We start from the raw sequence: 10,733 nt of genomic DNA, 5'->3' as shown, positions 1-10,733 counted from the left end.
AGGAACGTTGAGGGAATACGTGAAGAACCCCGCCTACGGCGCATGCGTGTCATTCTTCAAAGCAGCGGTGTGAGGTCACAGATAGAAAATAATGACCTAAGATAGTAAGATAATTAAAGAGATACCAGTTTAAGATATGACCATATAAGGGTGGGAGCGGAGGGCACGTATTCCCTCAACGTTCCTCCTCATAAAATAAAGATCAAACTTCAAACTGGTAAGTTCTCGTTTAATCTTACTATTTTACTTCGGAGTCACGTGAGTGACTTCGTGAAGACTTCAAAGCTCTGTGACCTCATGCCGTGGAACGAGTCCAATCTTCACAACTGCCTTGGTAGTTTGGGAGAAATTGTTACTGGTATTTAAAAAAAAACACAATGATACCAACATTTTTAAGCAAAAATTGTAAATAATATTTATTAAATCAAGTTATAAACCTTATAAGCTTCAGGTGTAAATTAAATAGAACTCAAAATTTTGCCCGAAAACGTTTCTTCTTTTCTAACTGGTTTGTTGTAATATGTGCGAAACGTTTTCTCTGATGACCATCCTGCAGTTCTGAGGATATTGTCCATCGGTACCTCCAGGCGATTAGCTGCTGATGTAGATGCAGCCCTGGTGGAGTGAGATTTGAATACATTAGTGTCCACTCCTGCCTGAACTAAGCAATATCTCAGCCACCGTGAAATGGTCTGAGTCGAGACTTTATGGTATGGCTTCTTATGGCTAATTAAAAGAGCCTTTTCATTGCCTCTGATAGCCTTCGTTCTGTCCATATATAACATGATGTGTTTTACTACACAGAGACGTTCATCCTGTGGATAGGCTATGAACTCTATCACCTGACCCGCTGATCCTGGTCTATTTTGCTTAATAAGGCCCTGGATCACGAAAATCAGCCTTCCTGTCGCCTCCGTCAAGTTATCCAATCTTAACTTCTGTAATGACTGGACCCTTTACGCTGTGACCAGCGCCATAAGCATAACCATTTTCATAGTTAGATAGTTTAGCGGTAATGCCGTAGCCGGTGACCAATTCCGTAACATTTTTAGGACTACGCTCACATCCCAGATTTGGCTATATCTAGCCCTTGGTGGGTTAGTGTTAAAGATGCCTCGTAGCAGTTTTATTACTAGAGGATGTGAGCCGACACCCTGTCTTTCTGTGCCTTCCCATAAATAACTGGACAAGGCACTCCTAGCACTATTGACCGTGCTGTAACTGAGTCCTTCAAAGTGCAGGCTTGTGAGGAATTCTAGGACAGCTGGAATATCCACCTTTCTGTGGTCTAGATTGTTGTCCAGGCAGTATTTAGTCCATTTCTTGACATGACATAAATATTGTTTTTGAGTGGAAAGTCTCTGTGCTGCTGTGATCATGTCCACAGTTCTATCAGATAAACCCATATGCCGAAAATGGTTCCTTCAGAGTCTACAAACCAATAAATTTAGATAATTATGGCAAGGATGGCTGTCCCCAGTCACCGGATGCACCAGCAACTGAGGACTATGTTTTAAAGTAATATATGGTGTAAGCACCAAATCCTGCAGCACCGAGAACCATGGTTGGGTAGGCCAATCAGGTACTATGAGAATCCCAGATGCCGAGTCTAGCTGAATTTTCCGTAGTACCCGATTGATGAGGCAGAAAGGAGGAAATGCATAAATGAACCATTTCCCCCAGTGCAAAGAGAATGCATCTGTAGCTTCTGCCGCAGGATCTGGTTCCCATGATATATACCTAGGTAACTGATGATTTAACCTGGATGCAAAAAAGATCAATATCCGGCCTTCCGTACTTTGCTGTGATATCAGCAAATATCTTTCTGTCTAACATCCATTCCGTATTTTCATTCAATTTTCGTGACCTGGCGTCTGCCACTGAATTAAGTATCCCTGGTAGATACGTAGCCGATAACCAAATATTCCTTTGGATACACCATTCCCAAATATGGTTTGCCAATTCATCACAGGATATTGATATATTTCCACCCATATGATTTATATATGCCACCACCGTGGTATTGTCTATCTGCAATCTAACATGCTGGTTAATCATTCCCGAGCAATAAGATTTTAAACCATAAAAAGCACTCAACATTTCTAAGTAATTTATACCCTTTGTGGTAAGTAGGTTAGTTTCCTGTATATTCCATCTCCCTCCAGAGCTCGAGATGGTATCCGTTGCTCCCCAACCCAGTGCACTGGCATCTGTTTGTAATACCACAGATGGGTTTGGAATAACTATTGGGTTGGAGCTATATATAACATTTTGTTCCCACCATTGTAGTTCTTTTATAGCTCTAATTGTTAGCTCCATAGGCCTATCAAAATGGCCTCTATTAATTTTTAGTGCTCTAATTTTTTCTCTCTGTAAATTTTGGTAATGCAATCGTCCAAATTGAATGGCAGGAAACGTGGCTATAATTTTCCCAATAATCCTGGCTACCCGTCTAATGGATGGTTTAACGGTATTAATAAGCTCTGTGCAATCCTTTTGGAACTCAGTGGCTTTCCCTATAGGTAAAGTCACTAACATATCAAGTGTGTTAATAGTGAACCCCAAGTAATCAATATTAGTTGCAGGTGTTAATCTTGACTTAATTGGATGGATAATGAATCCCAGCTGTTCCATCAATTTTCTTGTGGCAACCACTGCTCTACTAGCCAATTCATAAGTCTGTGTTCTTCTCTGATGGGTACCGTATAGTAAGCATCTTGCAGATCAATACTTGCCATAAAGTAGCCTGCCGACACTAGCTCTGTAGCAGTACTAAAAGTATCCATTTTAAAATGAGCATATTGTACAAACTTATTAAGTGTTGATAAATCAATAATTATCCGGCAACCCCCATCTTTCTTATGTCTAATGAATATATTTGAGACAAATTCCTGTTGTTCATGTTTGGTTTTTTCAATTACTCCTTTCGTGAACAACCTTTGTATTTCAATTTTTGCTTTAGCTCTGTCTAATTTGGTAAGCATATAAGTTCTGTCCGGTGTATGTTGTACTGGAGGTTCTTGTATGTGTATAAACTCTATAAGATATCCCTTAATACTGCTAAGGATATACCTATCCACAGTTAACTTACACCATGCTTCCAAATGAAATTGCAACCTCCCTCCAAGTTCTGTGCTCCTTATTAATTTTTGAGGCACAGACCCACCTACCTCCATGGTTATCGGTGGTGTTACTTTCTTGGTCTTAACCGAGGTTGCGGAGGGCCTTGAGGTTGAAAGTGGGGTAAATGTTGAAGTGGAGGCTTCCGCATTTTCCATTGTGGGCGTCCCGGGCCAACCCCTAAAAAAGGACGCTGTTGCTGGTTTCCCCTGGCCTCTCTCCAATTTTTCGTACTATACATACTAGTACTTGCTTTTTTAGTCGTCCCATAAGGATGATACCGTTTTCCGACATATCCTTTGGTCGCTTTTATTAGGCCCAACGTTTTGGCCTCTTCCTCCAAATCTTTGACCTGTTTTGATAGGTCACCCCCAAACAACAAATTTTGAGGTTTTATGGCTTTCTGTTTGCACAGGATTGCAAATTTTGGGTCTAACGTTGGCTGAATAGCCCCTTTCCTGATGTTGTTCAGTTCAAATTGAACATTGCAAAACAGTGCTAAAGCGTCTTTCATGTCATTGGACATATCCACATTTTCCAGCCTACGGGCCAAAGCTGTTATACCCGCCGAGAGTCCTTTACTAGCATTCTGTATTTTTATATCCAGACTCCGAATATCCTGCCCCACGTGTCTCCAAATGCTTCGGTTCACCTTGGGTACATTCAGAGCCGCACAATTTCGCGGAGGTAAATGTCTTGCCCATACCTCAGCTAAGGTATCAGTTTTGAGGTGATGGGTCGTCATATAATCAATGCTGGCCGCCATCCTGGCCTCTAGGTCTTTTCCAGTTTCTTCTTGCTGGAAATATGTGTGCACCATGTCCAGCAACTGTGTTCCCTCATCCTCCATATGGGAACGTGGCTCTGACTCTTGTTCAGAGTCCGAGTCAGGCAGCCCTTGAACACCCTCTTCAGATGAGGATGATATGTCCAGCAGCCTTTTCTGGCCATGCTCTGAGGGACTTACACCTGTATGTGTGCGGCTTTTATCCATTTTCTGGAGCCTGACACTATGGAGATGTTCCTCCCACAACCGCTCCAGCCGACTTTCGTGCTCTCCCGCACTAGTCGCTCGCGGGTGTTTCTTTTTAGCCCACCGCTCCTGCCGACTTTCGTGCCCTCGGGCACTAGTCGCACGCGGTTTAAATCGCAACTCGTCGCCATGCCTACCGGCTCTGGTTGCTCCCGGCCGCTGCAAACGCCGTTTTTTCGCCGTCCCGGTACTCCTCCAAACAGATAGATGACGGCCCCACATGCTGCAGCCACTCGTACTGTTTTCCGAGCTCTGCAGATGCGATCGCTGCCGGCTGCTCTATGCCCTGCAGCTGGTCATCATCACTGCTATACAAGTAAGTATTTACCGGCGATTTTTCGGGCTCACTTTCCCAGCGGTTCGTTTTGCGTTTCGCCTTCCCGCCCGGTCTAGAATTAGTTTTTCCCGGCGCGGGGTTTGAATCTGGCACAGCTGGCTCAACGCAAACTGCCTGTGCCGTCGGCTGCTGCTGCGGGTCCCCGGCACCTTTACCGCCGACATCCTGCAGCTTCTTCACAGCCTTTCTGCGTCCTCTATCCATTCCTAAAAAACGGTGAAAATGCAGAATCACTTACCTGCCGTCGACCGGCTTTCCAACTCTCCCGTTCAAAGGGACGTCCTCCCCAGGTCCGACACGTTCAATGCGTGTATGCGATATGGCACGCATGCGCCGTAGGCGGGGTTCTTCACGAAGTCACTCACGTGACTCCGAAGTAAAATCATACAATCGGAATACAGTATAATGTAGGAAGAGGACGTTCAAACTCCTATGCTGATTCAATAGTAGAGCTATCATCTCAATTTTGCAAGGCTGTCAATCTTACACTCCTGTTCTGTCCTCCAAAGCCTGTAATATTTTTTTGACTTTCAAATGTTTGCCCATATCCCTTTCTAAAATATATTATTGAATCTGCATCCTCCACCTTCCAAAGCTGGTATTTTGAACTCATCAAGCATCTAACTTCCCATAAATGTTCTTTCAGATTCTGAAGAGTTTTGACCAGGTGAATGTGAAGAAGATTTTGTGAAAATATAAAGCTAGGTTTCACTGCTTAAAAATAAAGGCTTGCTCTTTTGAGACAGAGATACGGTCAAATAGTTTCTCTCCGAAATAATAATAATAATAATAATAATAATAATAATAATAATAATAATAATAATAATAATAATAATAATAATAATAATAATAATAATAATAATAATAATAATACACTTTATTGTCATACAACAAAATTTCAGGTGCACTGCCCGAGCGGAGCTCCAACTTAACAGCGGAGCTCCAACTTAACAGATAAATAATGACAACGGGAACAACAAAAACGGCAGGAAAACGTCAAGTCAGAATGTGCAATATTTCACAGTATATGTTGTAACAGTACAAAATATTGGCTATGTTCAGTGCAGAACACTGTTCGTTAATCTTGTGGTGTGTGATTTGATGGACCTGTAACGCTTTCCTGAGGGCCGAAGGGCAAACAAGTGATGTGAGGGATGAGATGAGTCCTTTAGGATGTGTGACGCCTTCCACAGGCAACAAGAACTATAGATCTCTTCCAGGGCAGGCAGATGTGTGTTGGTGATCTTCTGGGCTGTATTGATGACTCTCTGCAGAGCCTTCTTGTCAGCCGCAGAACTGTTGCCATACCACACCTGGATGCCATGTGTCAGGACACTCTCTATGGAGCAACGGTAGAATTACACTAGCAGCTGTTGTGGCAAGTTGACTTTCCTGAGTGATCTTAGGAAGTAAGGCCGTTGTTGTGCCTTCTTTACCAGGGAGTGCGTGTTAGTTGGCCACCTAAGATCTGCTGAGATGTGGGTGCCCAGTAACCTGAAACTGGAGACTGTCCATGGTCACATATATATTTGATATAATTTGATATAATTTAATTGCCACACAACCAAGGTCGGTGGAAATTGGGTTGCCAGCAGCGGTACAGTAATAAAGAACACAACCACAATAAAAATTTTACACAAACATCCACCACAGCATTCATCACTGTGGTGGAAGGCACAGAGCTTGGCCAGTCCTCCTCCATTTTCCCCCGTGGTCGGGACCACCACCCTCCACAGCCGTTGCTGCGGGCGTCCAGATGGTAAGGGACAAAGTCAAAGTCAAGGTGAGTCCAGGATCGGCTCTTCCCAACCAGAGACCGCGGCTTCAGGCTGGTGTAGGCCGCAGGCCGGCGGTCAAAGTTTTAAAGTACCTGCCGTGCCGCAGCCGGAAGCACCGCAGTCTGCAGGGCCGGCGGTCGAAGCTCCCCTCCAGGGGAGATGGTAAGTCCATGCCGCACCCGCGGTAGAAGACGGCCGCGGGCCGGCGGTGGAAGCTTCTTCTTCCCCCCGGGTCCTCCACGAGGGATCCCGGGCTGTAGACGCCGCACCAGCTGGAGTTCTGCAGACTGCGGCTTCAGGCTGCCGGCTGCCGCGGGCCAGCGTAACGGAGCGCTCCCCTCCAGCGAGGTCTCACCCGCTCCGCGCCGAGAGTCCACGCTGTGCCTGCCGCTGAAGCTCCGGGCGCGTCTCCAGGAAAGTCTGCGCCGATCCTTGCTGTTAGGCCACGGGGGGAAAAATCGCCTCTCCATGGAAGAGGCGGCCGAAATGGTTTCCCCCTTACCCCCCCACACCACCCCCCAAACATAACACACAAAGAAACATTAAAAACAGACTTTTAAACATACTAAAAAAAATAAAAAAAGTTGGGGGGAAAAACCGGACACGCTGCCGACAGGCTGCTGCCAGTCCAGCGCCCCCTTCCGAATATGGCAATACGTCAAGTTCGCGAAGACCTTAGAGGCTCGGAACTAGCAATGTTGATAATATAAAAAACTTTAAAAGGGTATTGGGTTGGACCATCCCCAGGTGATCGAAAAACAGGGGTTGGCTCATACAGGAGTAGATACTGATATATTTCTGAGACTCACTCCACCAGGGCACAACAATTTCCTCAGCAAGGGTTATAAAAAATTCATAATAACCCAATGCCAGACCAGGGGTTTTGCCAACTTTACTTAGGTTCAGTGGTTAGTTACCCCAGAATGAGAGGATTTACTATTATTTATTCATTATGAATGTTTCCCTCATCTATCATTGAAGCAGCCGTGGTTGTGGTGACTCGATTCTCACGGCATGAAATCACAGAGCTTTGAAATCTTCACGGAATCACTCACGTGACTCCGAAGTAAAATAGCAAGATTAAACGAGAACTTACCAGTTTGAAGTTTGATCTTTATTTTATGAGGAGTTACGGTGAACGGTTACGTGCCCTCCGCTCCCGGCCCTCATAATCGCAAAGATCATCTGGTAGTTCTAGTCTTCTGAGTCTTACTATGTTACTTCGACTGCTGTTATGTGTGATTTCACACCGCTGCATTGAAGAATGATACGCATGCGGCCTGGCAGGGCTTCTTCACGTAATCGCTCACCGTAACTCCACATAAAATAAAGATCAAACTTCAAACTGGTAAGTTCTCGTTTAATCTTACTATTCTTAATGCGAAAGTAATGGGCAGAAAGGCATGTCATGCGTGGTTTGAAGAGCAAAAACTTGTAGTTTACAATGCCAAAATTGAAAAGTTGAGGAAAAACAAGGTGTACAGAGTTGCTTATTGGTTGCAATCTGAGGAGTATGATGATGCTCCTGATTATGATATGTCAATGTACCAGCTAGCAACTGATCGTCTCCATAAAGACTTGGTCTATTGATATAAATTTTAATTTATTTACCTATCTGTTATGGACTTACAGCATATAATACAATAATATTAAAGTTCTGATCTTGAGAACATCACATTTTTGAATTTTCAAGGCAGTCTGGGTGATTATTACTATTTCCGACACAATGGTCAATTGTGTAATTAGTTACAATTAGGTAACTAACTAATTATATGCTTTAATTTCAGGTCATCCAAGTAAGATGTTTTATATTTGTTTCAGAATGCTTCAATCTATAATAACTGAAAATGTCATTCAGTTATCTTAATTATTAAGAAAGTTATGGGCTTTTGACTGTCCTCGATCACAGCTTTTGTGTTAGGTCAATGGAAAAGCAATAGGGAACAAAATGTTGATTTCCGAGTGTGGAAATGGCCATAACTTGTTTTAATACTGTAGATATGAAAGTGAATTAGGTACCAAATTAAAGTTATTTTTATGCTTTATCGGATGAGATAGATTACAGGCTTGATTTTCAAAATCTCAAATTTTTGTAACGTTCCTATATGATAGATGAATTCATGTCTCCGGCATCTCCTAGAGCTATGTCACAGCATTCAGGATCAAAGTACATGTGCTTGGTGTTGAGTGGGCCACACTGTTTGTTTGAATACCTGCCAACAGGCACTCATAAGGGTTTCGGCCCAAAACATTGCCTATTTCCTTCGCTCCATAGATGCTGCTGCACCCGCTGAGTTTCTCCAGCATTTTTGTGTACCTCCAAACAATGAGTCTGAGCTCCATCACTGCAAGGAGCTTTTGGTATACAAGAAATTATTGAAGGATGTTCCAAATGCCTCCATGCAAAAAGTTAAATGAACATTTCCAACATCATAGAATATCCATGGGCCATTGCTGAGAAAATGGAGGAGCAGCATCTGGAATGGTACAGAGAGTCTCAAAACTCACCAGGAGTGCATGGAAAGACCAGCGAAAATGGTAGAAGGCACAAACATCTCCTATATTATCCACTAGCCCACCCATTTAAGCATCTCTTGTCCCACCTGTGGTAGAGTCTGGAGCTCCCATTGATATTGCATATGTCTGAACTGGAATGGGACCATTTCATCCTTGACCCTGAGATGAGCAATCTGTTATTCTATTTTATTGTTGTTGGTTGGTTAATGTTTACCAAGGCATCCAGAACATATTTCCCTCTGACCCAGAAGGATGCCATTTGGTCCTTGAGTAAATATTAAGCAATCCCAATTTTTCCACTAATTTTCACTCTCAGCTCTTTCTCCCACACGCTCCGCAGAACTTCACGCAGATTCCGCTACTCACCTGTACACTAGTGGCAATATACAGTGGCCAAATTAAGCTACCAATCCACATCTTTGTTATGTGGGAGGAAATGAGAGTACATGGTCAGAGAAAATGAGCTAACTCCATATAAATAGTACTGGCGGTCAGTTTACTGGAGTCGTGAAGCAACAACTCTATCAGCTGTACCACTGCACCCCTCGTGTTTTTCAAAATACTGACCATATGATCTTCTGTAGTCACTTGAAAGAGAAGAAGGATCTTGGGTTTAACGTATGATCCAAAGGATGACCTTGCTGCCTGTGTGGTATTCCCTCAGTACAGGGCTCAACTGTCAGCCTAGGTAGAAATATAGAAAAATAGGTGCAGGAATAGGCCATTCGTCCCTTCGAGCCGGCACCACCATTCAATAGGTTCATGGCTGATCATCTAAAATCAGTACCCCATTCCTGCTTTTCCCCATATCGCTTAATTCCTTTAGCTCTAAAAGCTAAATCTATCTCTCTCTTGAAAACATCCAGTGAATTGGCCTCTACTGCCTTTGGTGGCAGAGAATTTCACAACTATCTGGGTGAAGAAGTTTTTCCTCATCTCAGTCCTAAATTCTTCTTTCGTGTGGCGTGCACAGCCTAAAGTTGTTGGACAACTTGTTCTATTTGATCTTCCGTTTGTGCATGTCGAGTTGATTGCATTAGTCGAAACAGGGCAGACCACGTGAAGGTTGCAATCTTCCACCCCAGTCCTAAATGACCTACCCCTTATTCTTAAACAGTGACCTCTGGACTCCTCCAACTTCAGGAACATTTTTCCTGCATCTAGCCTGTCCAATCCTTTAAGAATTGTATATGCTTCTATAAGATTCCCTCTCATCCTTCTAAATTCCAGTGAATGCAAGTCCAGTCGACCCATTCTTCCATCATATGTCAGTCTCACCATCCCGGGAATTAACATGGTGAACCTACGCTGCACTCCCTCAATAGCAATAATGTCCTTCCTCAAATTAAGAGACCAGAATTGCACATAATGCTCAACGTGCGGTCTCACAGGGCCCTGTACAACTGCAGTCGGACCTCCTTGCTCCTAAACTCAAATCCTCTCGCAATGAAGGCCAGCTTTCTTCACTGCCTGCTGTACCTGCATGCTTACTTTCAGTGACTGATGTACAAGCACACCCAGATCTCGTTGCACCTCCCCTTTTCCTAATCTGGCACCATTCAGATAATAATCTGCCTTCCTGTTCTTGCCACCAAAGTGGATAACTACACATTTACCCACATTATACTGCATCTGCCCACTCGCCCAACCTATCCAAGTCACCCTGCAGCCTAAGAGCATTCTCATCGCAGCTCACACTGCCATCCAGCTTTGTGTCATCCGCAAACTTGGAGATATCACATTTAATTCCTTCATCTAAATCGTTAATATATATATTGTAAATAACTGGGATCCCAGCACCGAGCCTTGCGGCACCCCACTAGTCACTGCCTGCCATTCTGAAATGGTCCCGTCAATTCCTACTCTTAGCATCCTGTCTTCCAACCAGTTCTCTATCCATGTAATTACCCTACCCCTAATACCATGTGTTCTAATTTTGCACACTAAT

This window comes from Amblyraja radiata, chromosome 2, assembly GCF_010909765.2.
Source record: "Amblyraja radiata isolate CabotCenter1 chromosome 2, sAmbRad1.1.pri, whole genome shotgun sequence".
Lineage (NCBI taxonomy): Eukaryota > Metazoa > Chordata > Chondrichthyes > Rajiformes > Rajidae > Amblyraja > Amblyraja radiata.
Note: the sequence above shows the minus strand (reverse complement) of the source record.